Raw genomic sequence first — 26,002 nt, 5'->3', positions numbered from 1 at the left:
TGCGGCTACTATCTGCCGCCGCATCTATCATATCCCCTAATGAGGACGCGCACCGGCATCCGAGAGCGTATCCAGAAGCGCGTTATTATATGCCACTCAGTCGGAGTCCGTGCCATTTTCGGCCGTCGGGATCGCCGCCGTGTCGACGTGCTGCTTTCTAGGGATCGCTACCTGGACTATTCGTGCAACAGGTGAAACACATCCCGGTCTTCTTAGCAGGCGGCAGACGGCACCAGAAAGACGTCGCGACGAAACCTAGATGAATAGGGAAGATTCGCGCTCGGACATTTTTCTAGGAATCTAAATATTTTCCCGTTGACTCATTCCCGAAATATAAATTCTTCGTTGAAAAGAATTTTAGCTGTATCACAAAATATTTCTTTCAACTTTTGTTCATCTTTGACAGTTCTCCTATATATTTTTTTAAAGATAAATATTACATCTTTCTTTTTAATCATAAAATTCAAGACTAATTCAATACATTTATGTTATTTTCTAGAAATTGCAGTATAAAAATATAAACAATTTGCGAAATAAAAATTAAATTATTTTTTTTTAAGTACACAACTACATTTTTCAAGGCACAATTCTATTGTCACATTCTGAATTTCATAAAACTTGTGTAAAAGGCAGTAATGTTTGAACGAAATAATTCGCGCCGATCTATCCATCGTCCGACCGGTTCATCGCCTTTGGGCGCGAGCGCGAAATAACAGACCGCTCGAAAAACCGCGACAAATCGAATAATACGAGAGAGATGTCAAAATACGAGCGAGGTGAGATGCAGCCGGGAACGGCGTTGAATTCACGTACGCGGCCTCAGGGCGCTATACCTCGAGGTACGAAAGCGCCAGGAGGATGGTTACATGATCGGTCCGGTCCGTTAGTATAGCCTTTGGTTCCCGGTCGGTCGTTGTTTTCACTCTGTTATGCAGCAACTGAAGCACCGTTGCACCAGCTATGTACGTCGGTTTATACACTAGACACATCCCCGGCCGACCTCCGCGTTATATGCCCACACGCCAATCGGGGATAGGTCCACGGGGCCGTTGGCGTGGACCGTGCTCGATCAGGTTGGACCTGGCCAGGACCGACGCGCGATTCGACGTGGAGATGATTGTAGTTGCAAATGGGCAGTTTGCATCAAGAAGCGGTCTTCCCCCTAGTCGACAGAACATGCACGGCCAATGCAAACAAAGTTGACCCGAACGTCCCGCTACCGACGACCCGTACCCACCCATCCTCCTCCCCCTGGGTCTATAGAACTCGACTCACCAGCCACGGCAAGTACACACGGGCTAAAGTATACAAATACCCATCTTTGACGTACCGGAATCAGCGCGCCCCTCGCCCGTACGGCGTTGCCCGTAGTAATTGTCGCTTGGCTATGGCCGGCCCGCTCTGGCGGGGCGGGGGAGGTTTAACAAAAATTCGATTAAACGCGCGCTCGAATTAGTTGCGCGGCTGGCACTCTGGTTCTATTCACTTCAATTGAAAGTTTCCTTTAGCATTTTTATATCTCAGAATAATTTGCACTAAAAATACATTACTTTTTTTTTCTTTAAAGTGAAATAACGAAAATAAAGAAAAGCATGTTATTTGGATTCTTTAATAAAGTTGTGAATATTTAATTAGTTATATCGGTTCTATTAAACCCACAGAGATCGAATACAATAAATATTAATTATAGAAACGATATTTATTTGACAATGAGAGATAGGCGATAGCGTGAAGGTGTTAGAGATAGAGAATAAGAGAACTCGACGCTTCTCCCTGCTTCCGACGAGACCGAAGTTCGGCTCGATATTTACTCGGTAGATCGCCAGTAACTACCTCGGTTGCCCAACCTGGTTGGAACCATAGCGGTCGCCGCCGAATTGAAGTACGACGTATAAATAAAACGAGCCTCAGCACGATACCAATGCACTCGCCTTCGACAGACGAAATTCCCCCTGCCCCCCCCCCTCTCTCTCTCTCTCTCTCTCTCGTCGGCGAGTGCACGCTCCATACCGTGGAAAGGAGGGAACAAGGCCGGGGCGATACAGAGCTTTGGTCAGTTAAACATGCGCATATTGCATGAAACTGGTAGTAGGCGACTCCCAGAGATCGACCTCTGTATTAACACCTCTGCCGCGGCGTGGCGAAGCTGTGCCCGCTCTCCTTGTTCCGCGCCGCCGTTCCTCCCGTTTACTTTCCCTCTCGCGGTGCCTCTGTCCTATCGAATAGTTAAACCATTATTTTCAGTCCGGACAGCCGGACAAAAGGAATCGAGCTGTTTGCGGTTGCTCGAGTGTGTCGTATATACCCCGTCGACTCTCATGACTATGTTATCCAACTCGGACGCGGCTACAATTACGGTTATTCCGACGCTTTCAAAAGCCCAAAGCCCGAAACACAAAAGGCGTGTATCGGAAAATGATTCTTCTACCTTCGCTTATCTATCTATGGGAGTTACATTATCAGAAGATTAGCGATGGACTTGGTCAGAAATGATTAATCAAATTGAAGTCGATTTGATGTCGATGAATGGTCGATGTCGAATAATGCTGGTTGATATTTCTGTCATCTTCGATCTCGTCATAGTTATTTTTATGTTAATTGAGCAATTATAAATATTTTCTGTAAGTAATTTTAAAAGGCTCGAATGATTAAAAATCAATAATTAGTGAAAAAAGGCACGGAGCCGTAACAAGGTATTGTTGTTTTAATCTTTAATTAGATCGAAGTTAGACAACTTTACATACTAGTTAAAGATTAAAACAACAACACCTTGTTACGGCTCTGTATCTTTTTCACTTAATTATGAGATTTTTATTGTCTTTCGGCCAGTTCGAATTGATGCAAAATTGAAAAACACGGTATATACATGTATACTGTGTATTCGATATATATTTGGAGGAAGAGGACAAAAGACAATAGAAATCTAATAGAAATATTCACAATTGCTCAATTAGAATAAAAACAATTATAGTGAAGTCAAAGGTGACAAAAATCAATTAATATTTGACAGCGACCATTCATCGATGCATCGGTATCAAATCGACTTCGATTCGATTAATCATTTCAGGCTGGGTACCGAAACCAAATATATTGTTTCTTCATTTTGTTTCTGTTTGGCGCTGGTTATAAATACATAGTCTGCAGATCATTAAACACGGAGAAACACTTAGCGGATATTTTATATTATTTATATAAAATTATTTAGCCGATCAGTGGAGAGTTCTGCAAGTGTATAGCAAGCAAATTTGTATCCGTAATTTCTTTCCCGTTGAATACACGCGCGCGAACAGTATAGATTCGTATACATTTAAGCGTGGATACTCAGCGAGTGTACTCGACGCGTACTCCGGGCCCAATGTATGTATATACTCATGCATACCTACCAACACAGCGTTAGCTCATACCAATTGCGAGGACATGCCGCATCATTACGTCCCGCTAATTAATTGTGATTTATCGACTTTAAAATGCCCGATCAGGAGTACGTCTAGATAATACAATGCTGGAGTCTACAACGACGCTAATAATACGTTTTACACGTATTTCACGTATCTTGTATAAAACATCTAAAAATTCCACAAAGCTTGCTTGTGGAATTTTATTTTATTTTATTATTGCAAAAATAATAGACAGTGATTGATAAACGATATGCAAAATTTATTCACACATTACATTGTTTTGCAATAATAAAATAAAATAAAATTCCACAAGCAAGCTTCTGTATGATTAAACATCATACAGAAAAAAAAAGCAGTAACTAAATATATTTTTTATACGAATGGACGAATAAATAATGTAATATGTGAATAAATGTTGTACATCGTTTATCAATCACTGTCTCTATTATTTTTGCAATAATAAAATAAAATAAAATTCCAAGCAAGTTTTGTGGAATTTTATTTTATTTTATTATTGCAAAAATAATAGAGACAGTGATTGATAAACGATGTACAACATTTATTCACATATTACGTTGTTTATTCGTCCATTCGTATAAAAAATATATTTAGTTACTGCTTTTTTTTTGTTCTGTATGATGTTTAATATTATATATGTTCACGTTGTTATAAACTCATTTAAAGATACTGAAGACTCTTTTCAGAGTTCAGAGAAACGAACGTATCGCAGGTAGTGCTCCAACTACTTAAGATAATTTGTAGAAGAGTGCAGTGCCCCAATAACGGAGCACAATTCAACGAAGATGATCCCGCGTCGAAGGTAGCCCGGAGCGACCGGATTTAGTTGCGTTTCTTTCAAGTGCAAGCTTTGACGAACGCGACAAATATTATGAGCGCTTCGCCGATCCGTGAATAAACGGTTTAAAGAACTCCGGGTTTTGGTAGCCCGGGCGGTTCCTTGTGCCCCGCAATCCACCTCGCGGTCCGCGCGCCAGATCCCGCGTGCTAAAAGCTTTGTGACGAGGACGAGAGAGCTGCCGCGAGAGCGGGCAACTTGTTGCACGACAAAAATTCATGCCTGACGAAATTCGACGAATGACGAGGCACGAAGATGTCCGCATAATTGTCGTGGCCGTTGTCGCAACGGATCATCCGCAGCTGCCACGGGATAATAAGGACGCCTCTGTGATATTCCGCAAAATAATCCCTCGGCGAGACTCAGGGTGGGCCCCTCGAGACGTTTCGCCTCGATATGTTTCACGCTTCGAGGTTTACCTTCCAGAAATGAATCCAAAGAATCGGAATATGTCCTCGCTCGTCCTACCGCACTAACAGTGCACAATTTTCTACGTGCTATTTAATATCGTCTTTTGTAAATAAATACCGGATATACACGAGCTTAACCCCCTCCCCCCGCATTTTTTTGTTCGCTTAAATCCAACGATGGAACGCTTTATTTTGCTGAAGACTACTTGCTACTGGTTTGCAAACGGTGCCGTCGAATTCTGTTCGGGTTCTTCACCGTTCGCTTCGCTGCACGCGCGTGCAAAGTACAAATATACTTTATCTAAGAAAAGAAATTTACTGTCCTGCACTGTATTTTTACCGTATTTCCTCCGTATCTGTATTTAATACGATTTGCATTATTTCGTTATTTTTGTGTGTTCTGTAAAAGATTTAGAATATAAATCCCAAAAGTTATATTCTTGTGTGTTTATCATATGATAAATAATCTTCTCTTTTACACTTAATACATTTCTGTAATTCGGTGCTAAAACTTCCGGACAGTAGTGTAGATATCCGTCAGTCTTTTTCTTATCCCGGTACAATTATCAGAGCTACGGTCAATTCCCATTCTCTGGTAAATCGATATCCCTGAGACGGCGCGCCTTATTTCTCGGCGAAATGATTGTTACTGGTATTAATGGCCTGATTCGAGATTTAATGCGCACACGCCCACGACGCGATATATCATTCGAGATAGTAATTTTTATTAAAGACAAAGACTAACGATAAACAAATATTAATATCATTACGTTGATCATTGATACGTTACTTATTATTAAAATCATGAATTAAGGTTTTACGGTTGTCGTTGAAATGATGTTTTTATATTGAATTCTGTCACGTCACTTGTGTAAATTAGAAATCCTTCATTGAACAATTCACACCGCGTGAGAATTTAAAAACATCTTTCTTGGCAAGGCTCTGTGTTGGGAAGGTACAATAAAACTCCGAAGAGAGTGCGACATCTAAACCCGCGAAATATGCGTCCCTCGCTATATGTATAATCCAGAGTACGCGTCGCCCGTGTATATGTCGATCGTGCCGAGCATATGTGTGTCTGAGCGGAACCAACATAGTAGCGGCCATCGAGTGGACTTGGCCGTTCGCCAAGATTCCCTAAACGGCGTTTGGATTTCTTCTGAAAAATCGTCACGAAGACTGAACTCGCGAACAGCCGTTGAATGGAGAGCTCCCGCGAAAGAACGGAACGGTGATGAAGCGAGAGAAAGAGAAAGCGAAAGGGCAGAAAAGGGGAGAATGAGACGAGAGACGGTACAGCTCGAGCATAAGCGACGCTTCGCTTTTTGCGCTACCTCACCTTGTTCATCGGCATATATAACGTTATGGCAAGAGGATGAGAGACGGAAAAAGGATGAAAGACACGCCGGGAAAGAAATACGAGGGAGAGAGAGAGAGAGACAGAGCATCGTGCAAAAGGGGGCGAGAACGCCGCAGGTTGCCGTGAACTAAGCCGATCCAGACCCCATAGAGGAGAGCATTCTGCCAGTTTCTTTCCCTCTGTTTCCATCGAAAAGATTTTTCTACGCTCTGTCTAGGGAAGAAACGGATATTCCCGATCGGCGACACGTGCGCGCGGTCAACGTTCGTGGCAAAATACGTTGCACCCGCGACAAGGGAGTTCCTTTCAAGATCACGACCGCGACCGGCTCGATCTTTATTAGGAAACAAGTCATAAAGATTCTTATATTCCTCTCAATTTTTTTTATTTTATGCGATGTTCCCAAAATATATATATATATATATATATAAGGATATATATAATTTTAATTGTGATTTTATCAGTGAGAAATATCGTGGAAGATTAGAAACGTAATTTCGCAGACGCGACTGGAAATTTTATCACGTTCGCAGAGAATTAATTTCGCGAGATCACCAACGCGTCCGACAAGATCGATCGACTGGCGACGGCGAAACCAAATTTGCGCGCGTTTCGTACAATAGGCGATTGTGCCGGGCGAGCAGCGAGGAAGCGACCCGTTAAGACGAGCCTGCCAGCGTTCTCTCCGGCAATTCCAAATATTATGACGTGCAAAACGCACCAGACACAGGCGGCAGGCAGATACCACCGCGGCACATAATATGCCTCCGATGTATCTTGTCTTATAACCGCGCCGGTCACTGCCATGCTTCCACGCCACGACGAAAACGAGCATCTTCCGGGCACGTATACTTGTCGATCGTTTGTCTGTTTGAACAACGCCTGTATATACACACGCGCACCGGGTCCTTTTTACGTGCTATCTTTCAGGGAAGCGAGACGAGTTACGACAGAACGTCGGCGACGTTAATTCTCCGCCATATGTGAACGAAGCACAGATAAATCTGTAATTCCGCGGTCCTTTTCGATAGGATCGCTTAATATCGAGTGTCCAACGTTGGAGCAAATTAATTTGCCACTCGACGTTCTTAATTAATTTGTTAGAATATGATCAACGATAGGCATTTGAGATTAGGCGCGTTAGAGACGTATTCTGAAGTTACTAATAAAGAGCGAGCTAAAAAATTAGAGAGAATGTGTTGATGGTAGACTTGGCGCGGTTGTATTTCATGCTCAACAACGTACAAATGCCTGAGATATCAAATTGCATTTTCCAGATATGTGCGAACAGATCGCTCCCGTGTTTAAACAGCTACCCGCGAGAATCACTGGATGCACTCGCGCAAATGCTTTCTGTTTATTATCTTTCGCTGGAAGGAATCTCCCAGTGATGACGGAGAATGGTTTACTGTCGAACTTAATGAATAATCTGCGGTTTCACGATCTTGCCTCGTGGTAGTAACCATCTTTTAGTCTCTGAATGTTATCTTGGAAAGTTCATAATGTGACTTTATATTATCGTAACGGGCCAAACAGTAAAATATCCTTATCTATTTATAACCTATCTTAATGCACATATTTTCCATAGGAGGATATACATATGTATACGTATAATATACATAAATAAAATATATAAATATATTTTTCAAGTTCAAGTGATCAAATATCGATACGTTAAGATTTTCGAGTCGGATAATTATATGTCTATTTATATATGTAATGCGTGTGAAGTAGAAAATTAAGATGCATATAAAAGTCTGTGCTAACTAGCGCCACTCGAAACTTTTCGAATTTTCATACTTACAAACTGGTCCACCATTGTCACGGCTATAAAAGCCCATGAGCAATGTAGCAGGACCGGGGTCCATGACACCCTTTATGCTCTCGAACCTTTATCTTTATCGTTATGCGTCGTTGTTTCAAGCTCTTTATGCCTGACACGGGGTTCCCATTAACGTTTGATTTACAACTTTCTACAAATCTATAAAGGTGCCTTCACCTCCGCCGAGGTATAGATTTCCTTCGAGCGGACACGACGCACGAGAGACACGTATATCGGTTCGTGAAGCGACACCACACGCACACGCACGCACGCGTGTGCGCGCCACGTACGCGCGTCGGTATTTTTCGCATGCGTTTGTACATGCCCGATCGTGCAAGTTTGGATATGCGTTTGCTACGCACACGCGAGTCCAAGGTGTGCGGGGATCTCGCATCCCCGTGCTCTCAACGCCACCACCCCGCCGCCTTATAAAAAAGAGAGAGAAAGAGACTCAGAGAGATGAGACTCCGCCGTGCCTCGATGGGACAATATTTGGCTCGGCGACGCGCGGCCAGATCGGCAGGCACGATAAAATTATACACTAGGCCCATAAACGACCCCGAAACTCGGCCGTTAAAATTAAAATCTGCCGCAAGACGTTGTTCGCCGATGAATTACGATCGAGGCATGCCGGTGCACCTTACGCGACCATCCTCCTCCTGCGATCCAGAGAGGACCACCTCTGGTTTTCTTACTTCGTCACTTTATACACCACTCCGTGCTGGCTATATATGCGGTTTAATATTAGCCGTTTCATGTGCTGCTTACGCCCGTAATTTCCCGGTCGTTCGCGGTTACAATGTAAAGACACGCCGAGAGAATCGACCGGGTGTGTCCCGCCTGTTTGCGCTACCGTCGAAATCAGATCATCGTACGTATTTTTGTACTTATATCTTCTTAAAATATACTTAAGTTAAACGGAATGAGCTTATTTCAAAAGTTTTTCACGGATCGCATGCATATAATTTGCGTACTTTATTTATACCGTAAATGAACCTTTATAACCATAAATTTTATAGCTTATTCTTCGAGGTAACTCGCTAATTATTTTCCGTTATGATATTCCCTCTGATTTCAAATTAAGTTCAAATATGTAATAAATATTCACGAGAAGTAGCGAGCATTGGAAATGTAGCGATAGATGTCATGAGTTTTTTTCCAATTTGCACACGAATTCCATTTTGCAACTTTATAATCATTTGATTGCTTACAGCGCCTTGTTACAGCGAGACAAATGTGCAGATTATATAACGTACGATGAATGGTTTAATTCAAATTACAGTAATTATTTACGTATTCAGTTAATAATACGTTCATATTTAAGTGTTCGTAACAATTTTAATAAATAACCGCACAATTATAAATGTATGAAGCTTGGCGCATTTTTTAAATGACTGTATGGTATCACCATAAACGTAAATGTATATGGTATCACCAAATATTTGTGTAGCCCTACAAGAAACAATCCACTGCATTCTCTTAGATAAGCGCGCGAAACGATTAGTTTTATACTTTTCCGTAGCTATATACAGCTTTTAACCGATAGCCCATGCTTCCATCAGAAATCGGGGATATCTGTGCGCGTATACACGTTGCATCGCTTATTTATTCCAGCAATAAATAATTCACTCTTTCTGAGAGATCCAATCTTGCACTACAAAGTAGTGGCGAGTGTAACAGCCCACTTTATCATGAAATACCGCTGAGGAAACGCCGCATACTATAAATGATAAACTTGACTCTATCTTATTTTTAACTCGCTATATTCTTTATCGGCCATAAAGCCGTAGAAAATGTCGGGCAGAGAGAGAGAATGACGTTACGAATAAAGGCTTCATGTCTCAAGCCCATAAAATCAGCGCGGATGTATTGTAGCCTCGCTTGCATATAATATGGCAGAATGTAATAAACTCCCTGTGGCGTGTCCGCAAGACGATTGGGTATTACTTTTCGTTTTATTATCACTTTATTATTACCGCGCGCGTTGCCTTTATGGGGCATATTAAGACGGCGGCGAGGATGTGCGGCCGCGGTGTGCCCCGTGTGCGTGCGTGCACGCATAAAATGATTCACCTTCCTCGGAGAAAGTTTGCCTCCTCGCCATTTTACCACTCTATCAATTATGAGTCGAGAGGACGGGACCCGGGCGCTCTTTTTCGAAGAAACGGGAGTAACGGACGGTAGCGTTTCGTACATTATAAAGTCCATTGACGCGGCGCGACAAGTATCGGGACTCTAATAAAGATTCGTTACGCCTGGCGAAAATTTTACGATCGGATATTAAACTAATCTAGCTTGAAATAGCTAGTTGCGTTAAACTTAATAACGTTTGATATCTTTAGAACTGGATATACACGCTAGCTTAATGATGTTTATAGCATACAAGCTGTTTAATGCCGACATTACTTCTTAGTTATGAACATCCGCATAGCTATAAAACCATATACAAGCGCGAATAGAATTATTACCCATGGATAAAAATACTATTAAAAGTTTACAAATATCGTTAGGAATCGTGTCGTATTCTTGTTCTTCTTGCTATTTTATTATTTAAACATCAATGATTTATCAATACTTGTACGATTCATATATTTAGCCATGACTGCATTAATAGGTATTTTAAATGTAAATATAAGCGATAATAAATAATTAACGACGTTAAATACTATTAAACATTTTTAAGAAAGTCATTAAACATTTCTATAGAAGTAAAAAATACACAAAAACAAGTAATAATATTGTAACGAAGATAAACAAAGCACAAAATAACAACGACAATGTAAGACTAACAGAAGAAGAACGAAGGACTGGCAGACGAAGGGCAGGCGAAAGAAAAGAAGAGGAAGAACATGAGAGTAAAGGGTTAAAGGTGAAACCCAGCCTCTCGCCCTTGCTGGGCGGAGAGATCCAATCGGAATCCTTGCTATACTCGGACTCCTTCATCCACCAACTCGGCTCGCATCATGCCCTCATTATACTCCTATCGTGAAGTGCGATTAGAGGTGCAAATTTGTTGGGATCGTTGCTGCGCTCCGAGAGTTCAGCAATGTGAATCTCGTTCTTTCTCATTTCGTAGCATGGCTTTCCAATTATAAATCCTTTAACAAAATATCTCGAACGCCAAAAATTTAATCAAATGTATGTCGCAACAGGCCAAGATGCAGCTCGGTGATTTCAATAAAATTAATAAAATAGTCCCAATATTGTTATATACAAAAAAAAAATTTACGTTAATTAATCGTAAAGATAAAAATACAGCTAATCAATATATTTTGAATGAGCAATTCGTCTGAGACGTCATGAAATTTGTCACAATCATTTATTGTTACATTTAATATGTGAAGATATGGAGAAAAAGCGTACGCTGAGATGAAAATGCGAGAGCCCAAAAATATCTCAGCGACATTCTTCCAGAAAAACTTCCAGAAACTACCTACAAGTGGTTGCTTATCGTCGTCGAACTTTCGGGGTTTCAGGAAAAATAACCGATCGGATAAAGATCTTTATGTGAAATGGAGAGCTGAAATATTATACCCGTTAGAATCCAAATTGGGTTCTTTTAAAGTGCCCTGCAAGCCGCAGGTATTTATAATTTCAGCCTGGTTTTGATGTACTGAATTTACATAGCGACTCCGTGTTCCCGTCGCGGACGAGCCGCACTTATAAATACGCTATTTTATTCCACGGAAACAGAGATACGATTTTACGGACACGACGAATTTTTAAAACGATTCTAAAACGCGATAATTCGGCCATACTTAACACATCTTATTATACGCCATACCGAATCTAATGTGCAACCCTAATGTTTTGTGCCACAATATATATTCAATCAGAAATTTTTACATCACACGTATCTTTCAATAAAGATAAGAATCATAACAATATATATAATCACAGACATAAAATAATCTTACCAAAAAGGACCCATATCTTGTTATGCACCGACAAGCTCTGCTTTTCTTTGCTCTACTGCGAGTCTGTGTCTGAAATAAAAGACATTCCATATAATCGATATATAAAATAAAAATAAATAAATAAAGATCTGGCCCGTATTTCAAATTACAACCAAACAATTGTTTTCAAGAATTAATGCATAATTAATGCATCAAGTCAACGTGCTATTAAAACAAGAAAATAATGATTTTTAGCAAGTCTAATAGGACGCCAATAAACATTGTGTCCATTATGGGCCAGAGATTTTTTCCTCTGAAACTCATATTTCACTTTCCAGAACTATTTTTTGCGACGCAACATTCGAAAGTATTGTTCCGGGTCTTATCGATCGGTCGACAATAACGATCGATAGTCATCGTTGAAATACGGTCGAAACTTCCTAGGCCGGAGCAACCGCGGTCAAACCCACAGGACCACCAGCATCGACGACGTCCACGAGCCAGTTGCATACGTTAAAGGGACGGGAGGACGGCTGTTGTTGTTTTTAATTATGTTTATAATCAACGCGTGGCATGTCTATGGTAATCGGTACCCGCCTATTCGGTCGACCAGGCGAGATTTACAGCCCAGTTAGTCTCGCTTGCAATGACTCTCAAATCACACCCAACGGCATCGGCATTAAGCGGGAACGACACCGTTCGAGGATCTAATCTTACAAAATTATTAATAAATATATCCATCTCAATTACGTGCGTACAAGGTAGAATTTCGAAAGATATATTATTATAAGAAATTATTTATGACAGCAGCTTAGAACGTAACATATGTGGTTTCATATCTATTATAGCAAAAAGTGTAATTTTTAATAAATGACATATTACATATATGTATTTAAAACAAAAAACATTCCGTATAATCGATAAACAAAATAAAAATTAATACATAAAGATAGCCCACGCTTCAAATTACAACCAAGTAATTTTTTTTCTAGAAGTATTAATGCACAATATATAGATATAACATTCCGATAGTAATTACAACAAAAAGATAGTTTAATTTATCTTTAGTTGTAAAAGATGTAACTTTTCGTATTACGTTCGAATATGATAGACACATTATCGAATGAAATAATAGTTTGAATAAAAAAGTGCTAATTTATTAAATAATATTTTATCGTAAAACCCTAGCCTTCGTCTCGATATATTGATAGATATATGAAAGCTCTTCAATATACTGAGTTTATCCCATGAGCTGTTGACGTGAATACGAGCAAGAATAAAGAATAGACGTAAATTGGAGGATGTCAGTTACACGCAACGAGGGAGTCTTCGAAAAAAAAGCATCGTGCCCCGAGGTGACCCGGCACCTAAAGTGAGATTTGCTAAAGAGTCTCGGTCATGCGAGGCTACATGCATACTTGTATATACATCGAGCGGCACACAACCGCGCCTGCTAATGACGCGGAGAGATACCGCCGATATCTCTAATTAATTCCTCCTATCTTCTCGATATACAAATGCCCGGTTGGCCCACTGTAATACCGAGACTGTCGTATAGCGAGCGGCGCGGTTCTTTCGGCGCCATTGAAAAAGATTTACTGAGCGTTCCGCACGACAGCGGAGAGTAGTTAGTAAAACCGTAAGAAAAGGAAGTACACTATTGTCCGTAAAAGATCAATTACATTGCTAAAACGATAGCATGCCGAGGACACGGCAGGGTAGTACAAATAAAACTGATCGCGGCGTCGAATTGTCCGCCACTAAGGAGACACGGGGCGCTCGATTTACGTAGCGCATTTTTTATTTTTTTATTTTTTTAATCAGTTTCGCAAGAGGCAAAAAATCTGCAAAAATAAACAGAGGAATCTACTTTAATGACAAAACACAACATAATTGGCATATCTCGCGGATACTGATGAACGCAAGCTGTATAATTGTCGGTCATGACTCGTGACGTTCGATATTACAAGTCGCGCGCGGGCGAATTCTCTTTCCAAAAGAGTGACGTTCATGAAAAATCATCGGAAAGCCCGCAAGCCGCATATTTACATTGGACGTTAAAGCGAGAATACGACGTTATATAATATAATATAAAACGCGAATGTTATAGCCCATTCGCGCATAACATCGAGCGAGCGTAAGCTGGTTTGATTGGCCTGAGGCATACCGAATGATATCCGCGTGCTCCAACCGAGGGCTCGTCCGGACGCGCAAGCGACAACGTGTGCGGACATTAAAGCATAAAGTATCGCGGGACGGCCGTGTAAACGAGACATCGCTTTGATGCCCGTGACGAGGGGGCGGGGGACGGGGACGGGGACGGGGACGGGGGGGACAGAGAAACAGAGAGACGGGAGAGAAGGGACGCGCGAGAGAGCGAGAGATGGATGGACGAAGGGTGGAGGAAGGACGTACGACAACCTACGAGCTATACGAGGCCAGCGATCCTCAACCGGTGGCTACCTCCGCCGTCGCCGCCGTCGCCGCCGTCGCCGCCGCGCGCCGAGGTAGGATCGGTCACGGGCTTTTGTCGGCACCGGCGGACAATTTAATCACGACGTTATTGGAGGGTGGGCGTGAACCGTTTGTTTGGCAGTCTATTAGGCAATAATAACCAGGGTGCGCCTGCTCGGAGGAGAACCCACGAGATAATTTATTCCCAACGGAGGCGCCCTGCGGCCTTGCCACGCCCAGATACGCCACCAGCGCGCTCGCCACCGCTCTTCGACGGTGTACTCGGGGCTCGGGGCTCGTGCCCGCCGCCGCCGTCGTCACCACCGCCACCGCCGTCGCGCAGCTTCTTTATAATGTAACATCTGCAAACAAGCACGTCATAAACACACCCCTAACGGCAAATACGACCGTTTATTTTCGCGTCTCGCTTGACACAGGCCCGTTTATTGGTACTCGGCCTGCGGCCTGTGTTTATTGGTACTCGGTATGACCGGCTCCGATAACCCAGCCGCGAGCGCGGACAGCGTTCGTTAGATAATTTTTGTGGTAGCAGGTCGATATCGCGACGAGCATGGGGGATATATAGTTGCGTCGTGCACGAATAGAATCCGCCGCTGATAAGATGAAATAAAATAACTTTGTTTAAGATTTTAAAGCGCAAAGTGCTCTTAATAACTAAATTTTGTTAGGTAATATTCTTGAATTGAATTGAGATATAAAAATATAAAATAAAATTCATTCAATTGATATTTTAAATACACATTCGAAATGCAAGTAGCTTGTTGTTTCGCGTCTGTCAATATATGCTGCCAAGAGGATATCACGCGCGGGACGATGGACATGACAGCCCGCGACGAGAGAGCAGAACCGTGTGTGTGCGCGCGCGAGCGCGGAGTCTGGCTCGTATATCCGGCGCGCGGAGGGAAGTCTCCCGAGGGTAGGTTTAAAACAAGGAGAGAGACTCGAAGAAGACGGGTGCCTCGTGAGGACTGACTCGGGTGCTTTGATTCGCCTCTCCTGCCTCGGCAATGCATCCAAGGCCGCCTCGAATCTGGACGCATAAACATGCCAAGGATCGTGGGACGTCACTCCCCACATAATAACAATAAGAATCCGTCGGCTCGGCTCCGTCCCGTCGCGCGTCACATCATGTCCTCTCGCTCCCTCGGGAGAGACAGCGCCACGAGATCCCACGTGATTACAGCCGCGGGAGCGTCTTCACAAATCACTCGGCCGATGCGGACTTCTCGAGGAGAGGAGAGTTGCGCGCTCCTTCCGCTCTCCTCCCCCTCGTCGACGTCCATCGACCTTCCCCTCTTCCCCTTCCTCCTTCCCCCCGTTCTCTCCTCCTCGCTGTTTGCCCCATCCCTCGCCGATATTCCCCCGCGTTCCCCCTTCGGCCCCCCACTCCCCCGCACGTTGGCCGCGTACCCCAACGTGCCCCCTTCCCAGGGGCGCACATACTCATCGCCCAGGTATACCGTTCGCGGTAGGCTTTCGATAGCCTTCCCGCATGTGTTCAACTTGCTAATAAGTTACATCCGGCAGTCTCCTTTCGCGTTCAACGAAACGCGCGACGCACCGGGACATGTCGAAAAGCGTGAGACCCGGGCCCCGTTCGCTAGTATACTCGCGGATAGGCACGACCGATGTTTCGAGCATCTCGAGTCAAATATTTATCACCTATTAGGCAAGTCGTTACATGCTTCCGTCAATTTTTAAATGTAGAATGCGTCCTAAGATAGATTTCGATGGGTTGCTCATATGTAATTGTTATGAAAATTGAAAATGTGTGAATCTGGCAAGTATATAGCTCGAATGTCCGGTTTTTTATGGTTGGCAGAATACCCGATTAAGTGACTTGTTGCAAAACGTTTACGTTTAAAATACCAATAAACAAATTTATAACAATGTACAATAGGTATACCATAATGTATGATACATGACAGAAATCTAACAAAGAAAATTATTGGAGTCATATGGTTGCCGGACGTTGCGTTAAATCGCGCAGTTGCTTCAATTATATCGCTGATAGGTATCGATTTTTCAATGCAGGTCGTAATCGTTGAAATCCGTTAAATCCGCCCCTGCCCCCTCTCGCAGCTCCTTCGCTTTAGCCGTCTCTTCGATCTTTAGCTCCATTAGACTCTTACACTCTCGTTCAGCGACGAGGTAGCCCAACGCTCAGCTATCCATGACATAAATCTATATTATACGCTATAGTCCCAACATTCACCGCACGCGTAGCACACAACTCGATGAGCACACTGAGTAAATGGATACTACTGACACATGTGCGAACAGTGTGCTAGTCATAAGATGGCAATAAAGGTGTAGAAAAATTAATTTAAAGAACGATAGAAGTTTATCTAATTGTAAATTAGAAACAGCAGCGGGGACTTATAAATTATATCTGTCAAATTGTATAATTTGACATATCAGTATCAATTTCTTCATTACAATGCTTGGACTTCCTATATATGTATAATTAGAGAGATTTAATTTTCAATTTCTTATCCAAATAACAAGTGTTTATGTGAATACATTACATAATTAATCTTATCGACTAATACGCATCCTAGTCATGTTGACAATGTCAAGTCTTTCGACTAGAAATTTTGAATAAACCTTAATAAAAAAAATGCGAATAATATTACTAATATTACTTTATCGACAGGAATCTTTCGCTTGATGGATCAAAATATTTCCAAATCCAAATCGCAATGTCCTTTTAAATCTATAAAATGCACATCAATCTATTTGTACATTAAACTGCAAGACCAAGAATGTGTCGGTGCGTAATAACGAGTCCTTCACTCGCTCGACGCTCGCCTTGTCCTCCTCGAGGATCTTGGCCGGGGAGACTTTCTTCCGTACGCGCACCACCAAGATCGCTCCCGCATAACACAGCGCGGCAGCGTTCGCCGGCGAGCAGCCAATTAAATAAATATTCGTTGACATCACGGTCGCGTCACTTCTACAAACTGCCCCCCTTGACATTCGGCCGAACGGAGGTAGTCACCCCCTACCTCCGCAGGAGTGATTCCCCTCTCACCATCTCCTCCTGCCTCCTCCTCGTGACTGGAGAACGCAAGATATACGATTTGGAATTTGCCACTGTTCGCCGCAAGTGAACCGCGCAAGTAAACTGCGCACACATTGCCCTTTCAATGCTGGAGCGCAGCGAAATATGTATCATGCAATTACGTTGTCCTATTACATTCACGTTACATCTAACTTGGACACGATCAATTATCATCAAGGAAAATTGGGTACAAACGTAACGTTACATTTTATATATAAACGTTGTTATAATAATGACGTAATATAAGATTCTTAGATTTGCAAAAACAGAAATAGTATTAGAAATTCTTCTTAAGAGATGATAATTGAGTTGAACAATACCGTAAAAAAGTAGATATATAACAATTAAAAAACAATCATAAAATTACACATAAATGCAATGCATCATTATTACTAGAAATTAACACAATGTTCTGTTCACGTATAATGTACTTCATTCAAAGGCACTCAGAGCTATATCACAAGAGCGTTGAAACGGAAGGAAAGCAGAAAGGCATGAGGAGATTTAGAGGTAAAATAAAGCGAGAGAAAGGAAGAAAGGAAAAAGCACGATAAACGTGGGCGTGCATTCGCGTGTATGCGTCCTCTCGTCCATAGGGCCCCTCTATGACGCGTTATCCCGAGGTGTCGAGGTATTCCCCCTCCGCCGCGCCGTTTCGGCCGCGACGGGGACCGAAAAGGGATCCAGCGAGAACAACCGAGATATATCGTCCCGCTGGCTGTTAATAAGACGAGACAATGCTCGGGGACCGTCTGCGACCGTGTGTTGCCGCCGGAAAGCTCTGGCGCGCGAGCGCGGACATAACGTTGTGTGCGCGGCCGGGATCTCACGGCCGTGTGCGTGCTCGGGAGAAGGCACGGGCGTTCATATGTTTATTAGCCGGACCCGGCATAAATAACGCAGCTATAAGGTATAAGAACGAGAAGAAAGGGTGGTAGGAGTACGGCGGGGTACGGGGAGGGCCCGGACTGGGCCGATCGAGGGGCTGGTGGGACAGCGCTCCGATGGTGAACGGAAGGGGGGAGAGAAGAGAAGAGGAGAGGCTGGCAGCGCGCGAGGACAGAGCGGACGAGCCTCGGTCCCGAAGATCGCCCGAGTAAATTGTCACACGCTCTCCTCTGTTCTGAGGAAACGGAGAATTGGGGTGGTGGTGCTGCGGTGCTTTCAGGAGGAGAGGGCAGCGGGGGCAGCGGGGGCAGAGGGTGGGAGAGAGGGGCTGAAGACGACGATCGGTCCATAAGAAAGAGGTGACGGAGGAGGATTGCGGGTGGAAAGAGATCCTATCCTAAAGTAGACTATGCAGAGAGACCGGAGCGGAAACAAGAGTGTGCGTGAACGAGAGAAAGAGAGAAAAAGAGAGAGAGAGAGAGAGAGAGAGAGAGAGAGAGAGAGAGAGAGAGAGAGAACGGCGGCAGAACGGATAGCATGATCGTTTCTTTTTTCACCCGCGAAGTCGAGACGGAGGAGATCGAGAACGGGGGAGACGGTGACGGGGGCGGGGGTGGCGGCGCGGGGTAGCGCCTGTGGGGAGTAAGGTGGACGGAGGGAAAGATGGACCGAGAGCTGGACCTACCTAATTTACCTCCCAGATAATGCGGCATAATTAAAGCAAAATGTAACGTCGCTGGCAATTAAAACAAATTTATGCGGCCGAGATCCGCGATCGGCCGACCCGGGTCCCTTTCTGCCAACCTTGAACGCGTTCTTACCTTCTCTCTTCCACATTACGACGAGATGCATTATTATTGTTATTACGGCTGCTGAATGTATCTTCGGCTCGATAATATCGAAGGCGAAATCTGAAGAGGACTTGAGTCCTGGTACTTGGATTATTTTAAAAAACTGGAATATCGGATATATCAGTAAGATCAGTACGTATGATTATATGTATCGTGTTTAAATTATTACATATGTATTTTTGTAAAGTATGTGAATGTATTATAAACACGTTATAGATGGCAATGATAAACACAAGTAAGAATATAAAAATGTATTGTAAAAAGCTTCGCAGTAAAAAATGGTTTATCTATTATTTATCGTAGTATTATTTAATATCTATTACCGTACTGTGCGATTTTAAAAGCTACATGCCGTTTTAATGTCTATAAATCAAGTGTTAATATGAAGGTAAAACAATAAAGATCGCAGCAAAAAAGAGGATAAAGAATCAGTTGAGCGAATTATATCTGATACTTGCTCGACTGAATAATACAGCTCGGGACATGAATCTTCATTAACGACGCAGATGTTCTTTAGCTTTACTACGTAAGATCTTCTAAGAGATACTTTCTTTCTTATGTAGAGCGTAATGGAATTACAATAAGACAACTGATCATACTGATGATAATACTTTAAGCAATGTATATACAATAATCAATCAATAACAATACATGACAATAATAATACATAAAAAGATCTGCAACTTGCACAATGTGTCATATAAAAAAATTAACTTATTTACGAAATACGAAAAATTTATATAGTGTATTAATATATTAACATCTTAAATTGCAAGTACTATACAACCGAATTAAATGATATAGCAGTAAATTACATCAACACAAAGCACTATGTCACAATATAATATACTTCTTTATAAATATTATGTTTAAATATTTTTTTCTTAAAGAAGTAAAGCATTATTATGAAGGCATAATTATTCCGCGAATAAAAAAAAAGCACGTCGATTGACAAGGCACTAACAAGAAGTGTTTATCACACGAAGGGAAACGGAGATCCCTCGTAATGCTCTTTGGGGAATCGAAAGTCTGCTACGTAACTATCGAAAAAGCTCACAAAGGAGGCGAACGAGCAAATCGAAGACGGGGTGAGAAACTGTTCGGAATTGTTCGTTATGCTTTTATGACGCCCAGGTTTTTCTCCTCCTCTCTCTTATTCGCGGACCCCAACGGCTACGCGCTTATAATCATCTTGTCAATTTAATGTTTTGCTGCATATGACGATCTCGGTCGACCTGGCTGCACCAGTCTCTCCATATACGTTGAGCGGTAACCTCCTTATATACGAATATAGGTGTAAAGCTATATACGTTATGCCAATCGAGGAGAATACACTAGGGAGCCGAACACGATCCACTTCTCGTAGCGAAATCGTATTTTCACGAGATCGCAATAATAATAAATACGGTTGCGCCGCAACGAATTGCAATTCAACGTTGACTGTGATACATTTCGTGGATAATTTTTGTCCTATTGTTATTTTGTTTCCTGATAAAACACTTCTGGCGTTGCTCGAATCTTTGAAAATTGACATAATAAATAGCGAAAAAATTCTGATAACATTACATTTTTTTTAAATATAAATTACAAACGGAACTGACTCGAATTCGATTAAAAAGTTCTAAAACGAGCGCGCACGAGTAATAATGTTAGTATAAAAAAAGAAATAGATTTAAAAGTTTGAAAGTGTGCACTTTTTTAAAAAAAGACAACTGTAACTTCAATACATTCATTTTTTGAATCGCCCGTAACGAAGCTCGATTCTGTTCCTTGTACCTCCTAAAAATTCCGAATCGCACGCCCCGGGTTCATTATCAACCACTCTCATCTCGCTCGTCCACGTAATTTAAATGAATACGACTTTTCCGCCGAGAGAAGCGTGCAAGGTATCCCTTTTTGTCTCCTCATCGATCGGTTCGCGATACCGGATGGTCGATCGGCAGAGAAGGAGCCGCTCAACATATAAATCCGATCCTTAATATTATTTCCAACATCAGGCTTCAACAATATCTATTATTCCCACCGTTGCCTTATTAGCCGGAACGGTGGAAGAGAAAAAGGCGATCGGTACTTTGTACACGAAATTCATGCGCAACGTGCCCTCGACGTTAAACGCGAATGGAAGAAAAAGAAGGAAAGAAGCAGTTCCGTCCCGGCGATGCCGCCGCGCGCTGACTGGATATATATCCGTAGATAAATTGACGTCAAATCGGATTTTATTGCGAGGGGGATGAGGGCGCGAGGGGAAGGAACGCGGGGAGAACCGGGAATATCCTGGACACGAAGAGGCGAAGAAAGGTGATAGAAAACAGGTCCGGTCTCGCCTCGAGCGAGGCACAACTATTTCGTGTTTTTCATCGGAGATCCGACGTGCCGCTATCGCTCCGCCATCTGCCTGACAAACCCGCGCCATCCTCATGAATACGTCATATCTATTCTTTTGCCACCGGAGCCATAAACCTGGGCCATCCCGCGACTCTCTCCCGTTCCTCCATCTTCCGTTTATTTTCTACCGATGCGAACTCCGCATCGGGACCCTGGAGTATTTCGAGTATGCCAGTTGTGCCCTGAGACTCAACGTATGGAAGTTCAACAAGACTTGAGGACTTGACGACGTCAATCTGTTTTAATTTGTTTTGGAAAAACTTTTAATTCTTCCGCTCTCCAATCGACTCTGATGAAAGTATTTATCACGCAGATAAGACGCTTGCGGCATAAAAATTCTATTGGGATTCCATACTATAGCTTCACTATAAGATGTAATATACATATACATACACATAATTCTAAATTATAAAGAAGAAGAAATATTTTTATATATAAAAAAAATTGTGACCAAAAGTCATTTTTTTTTAAACGACGTTTAACTTGTCATTTATAAATTTAACTATTCTTATGTTATGAACTCTGAAAAAAGTAAATACATTTATTCCATAAGTAAAATAACAGAAAGTTCAGGAATTAACGAATTACTTATTTCAAGCATAAAAATCTTATAGGTTTACAAAAATTGAGCAAACAATACATGTCTAATGATTAGGCGAAAATATTAATGCAGTATAACGCTAATAAGAGGACCGTAATACACTGCACGGATTAAAACGGTTCGGCGATTTCGCTGCCGCGAGAATCGGCGGAATCGCTTCATTTCCATCGAAATTAAGAGACGGAAACCTCGCGCTCTGCGCTCCTTTGGAAGCGGTCCACCAGCGGGTGAGGGGCACGTCGGAGAATGAACAAATCTAAATGAACGTGCCGGATGATAAAAGGACGTCCGCGAGTATACGCGCGTTTTTATCCGGCTGCGCCTCTGCAACCTAATTGAATGCAGCGCAATCTAAACGGCGTCAATTTGCTGATTCCCCTTCCGCTCTGAATGGCTTTAATGCCCCCGCGTACAGAGAGACAGAGAGACAGAGAGAGAGAGAGAGGGGGGGGAGTGAGATCGCCACCTGCTGCGGCGGATTTTCTGCGGTCTTTTAATGCCGCGATCATCGGGATTCGGCTCGGTCGAGTGTACTGGGTGCAAATCTTCGTGCAGGACTAAGGCAGGTGTCGGGAAGCGTACTTACAGGTACAGAATTGTTCGCGGGATACAAAACCACCGTCTACACGTGTTCTTTATTATAGCATTATGATAATAAAATGCGTTTTTTATTTTTTAATTTTTTTTAACATATTCGTTCGGGCGTTTATTTCGCGAAAGCTAAAAATAGTTTAGATTATCTATTACAGATATAGAATAAAAATAGTACGACAAATATATAAATATTTCTTTACTTTTGTTTAAAGAAATAATTAAAAAAAAACTGGCTCTATTAATAGTATATACATATATTCTTTTATGCACTCGGCAGAAATCATATTTCTAGAACATATTGAAAATTGTATTATGGATATTACTTGTGCGTGTGGCTAAAGGAATGATTTATACGCCCTTAAAACTACTCGGAAGTTTACATAGCTATGACAAAGAGAATATTCAGTAGGTATTCCTTAGCATACTTAACAATCGTTTATTACAATCTATTGTACGGTGCATTGTCGAGCAATCAACGTTGAACAGGTATAGGATATGCTAGGATGCAGTGTACGTGAGAAAACGCACAGGTATAAGTGTCCCGTGTTTGTGAAAGACGCGTGAGGCAGGTATCTACTAATCCTAGGAGGAAAAATGCTCACTGCAGGTGTCAGACCCGGCGCCGGCGCTTGTTCACGACGGACAACCGACCACCCTTTTCTCAGGCCTCAACCGCACATTATAGTCCCTAAGATCTTTACGCAAAAATTATGAGTCAGAGAGGACAATAAACCTACTCGAAACGGAAAAGAGAACGCACATTTTTATTTTAATGGCCCTCAAGAGGAATTGCGGTTTTACGGTTACAGTTTTTGAAGCGATGGCACGCTGGGTAGGTGATAAATAATAATGTGCAATAAGATATAGGATCAAAATTAATAGATTCACAAACAAGACATCCTTAACATTTATATCATTCACGTGTAACATTATTTAATTTGTGAGAATTTTTATATTTCTTTTTAATTGTTATTTGCATAAATAACTCTTTCATTTAAGCCTATTTTTAATGTGCAAGTAACTATTTTTTGAGAATATTATTTCCTGATATTCTTCAGTGTACAGATGTAGGCATACTACGAATATTGAGAAATTAACATAACGCTTGTAAGGAAGTTTGTAATTATAAAAGCATGAAGAAGTAGATTCAAGCAAATACAATTGAATTACAAATGAAACTCCGACTCATAAAAATTAAACTCCAGCACTTGACGCTTGAATGAGAGACATCCATTGCGGAAAAAAAATTATAAAAGAAATTGACTCTGACATACTTTTTATCGTTTAAAAAAAACGTAAATTATATAGAATACAGAGAATATATGAAATACATTCACCTTCCTAGAAACTATATAGTGACTGACGTTGACTGTACTTTAACCTTCACTATAAATTAATGCATTTGCTTCATGATTCTCTAGACTGCCGTTTTCGTTTTCTTTTTATCGCGCACACATATGGGGTTCTCCTGCTCAATTAATAATATTAAATTCATCACAAAAACGCTTTCAAGGTCCATATTTAGCTACGTCGGTTTGATTCAGATTCGACGATGAGCGATGCACAATGCGCGGTGTAAAAAATAGAGTTCCGTTCTAACTGGGGAAAATCAGCGATAATTAAAACGCTCCATCCGGAAGAATCCCACGCCGCTAGCTTATAGCTGTAGTCGAGCACAATGGAGGAACTCATGGCAGGGCCCATAGTCGACGCCTTATTCATACGAGAGGTAGTACGAACCGTTGCGGCATACCCCATCTCTCTGCTCGGTCTTGGGTCTTCTCGCCTTACCCCAATTTAACTCCCCACGCCCCCTCCGCTTTTCTACTTGCCCGCTTTACCGCAGCCTTTACCGTAGGAAGGTCCTTTCCTTCCGTCTCCCGCGTCTCTCTGAATCGTCCACGACCCACCTGTTCTCTCGCGTTTCTACGCTGCGTGATATGACAGGATGTGACTGAGCGTATCGAGAATTTCGAGTAAAACGACGTGAATCGCGTGCAGTTACGCTCAACGACATTTTCCGAAGTGGCATCTCTCTCTCTCTCTCTCTTTCTCTCGTGCATTTACAGTGACAATTATTGTCGACGGTTTTCAAACCGTCAATAATAAATATGTCAGCTAATTAGTTCATGTTGAACCTAATTGGTCGGTGTGCTCGTAATAAGATGATATCAAGGTGCTGACACCAGAAAGTTACGCTTTAGACTAGCAAGCTTTTTGTATTCCTAATGATAAAAAAAATGTTAAATAATTGGACAGCATCCTCCTCTCTCTCTCTTTCTCTCTCTCTCACTCTTTTTGCACGGACGTATCTGTTAAACGTGCTAACGAGCGTAACCAATCGGGACATTTTGCCTCGTTTAGATTGGATATAGCCAACTATTTTGAACCTATAATCAGCGTCTTCGCTTAATATGTGCAATTAGTAATTACATCAGCTGAATACGAATACCCGCTTGAGCGGGCTATATAGAAAGTCTCGATTGACAAGTAATTCGCGGGGCAGACACGGGCAGAAATGTCAACGCACTTGTTACGATCTTTCCTGCGCGCTTCGCTCGTCGTCCTGGCATATACAATCACCAGAACGACCGGATCGAGCGCAACGGTGGAATGAGAAAATAATTGGGCAGCATAAAACACACGATATCGTCGGCGCATCGGTGCGGTGCGGGGGGGTGGCGAGGGGTGGCGAGGGGCGGGGTGGTGCGGTACGCGGTGCGGCTCGTCGGCGGCGGTGGCGGCGGTGGCGGCGGTGGCGGCGGTGGTGGCGGAAACGCGCCAAGAGCGCCGTGGAAGCGCGCTAGAATATTCACGCTGAAACGCGGCATATAAAATCATAGAGACACGAGTGGCTCGCTATAATAATGCATAAGGAGGCGGGCACTCCTCCGGGACAGGCCACGCCTCGCGGTCCCGCGCCACCCGGTGGGGGGGGATATCGAGCATCCGCCGGAAGGGGAATAAGACAGAGAGAAAGACGGATCGCGCAGGTGGAGGAGGACGACGAGAGAAACGGAGCGATATACCGGAGCGAGGGGAAGCGAGCGACGAGCGACGCTACGCGACGCGACGCGACGCGCGCGCGGAGAGAGAGAGAGAGAGAGAGCACCCCCGCGAGAGAGGATTCCTCTCTCTCCCTTTTCGGGGATCATTCAATCACGCTTCGCCGCGCGCGCGAGCCGCCCTTTAGCCCTTATGATGATCCTGGAATTGCCGTCGCGGAATCGAGAAACAATATCGGAAAATCAAAACGCACCTTACCTTTTCTCTACTTATCTAAGGTATAAGCTCTCCAAAATCGAGCCCTCGTGTGCCACGGACGCCCGGGAGCCCGATACGTGTCGCATCGGCGCGAAACCGTCGATCCGGCGGTCCATCTTTCAAGGGAATACACGCGGG

At 42.8% G+C, this 26,002-nt stretch overlaps 1 long non-coding RNA gene across 1 annotated transcript in view; it reads right to left on the bottom strand.

The window, feature by feature from the left end:
* Nucleotides 1–26,002, bottom strand: part of LOC139810430 (uncharacterized) — a 38,718-nt gene extending 12,716 nt beyond the window's left edge. The window contains exons 1-2 of the long non-coding RNA XR_011731332.1: nucleotides 25,865–26,002; nucleotides 11,764–11,832 (exon numbers count right to left, since the gene is read on the bottom strand). This is a non-coding gene — a long non-coding RNA (uncharacterized lncRNA). The remainder of the gene's footprint in view (nucleotides 1–11,763; nucleotides 11,833–25,864) is intronic.

The sequence above is a fragment of the Temnothorax longispinosus genome, chromosome 3 (genome assembly GCF_030848805.1).
Source record: "Temnothorax longispinosus isolate EJ_2023e chromosome 3, Tlon_JGU_v1, whole genome shotgun sequence".
NCBI lineage: Eukaryota > Metazoa > Arthropoda > Insecta > Hymenoptera > Formicidae > Temnothorax > Temnothorax longispinosus.
Note: the sequence above shows the minus strand (reverse complement) of the source record. Positions and strands in the feature narration are given on the sequence as shown.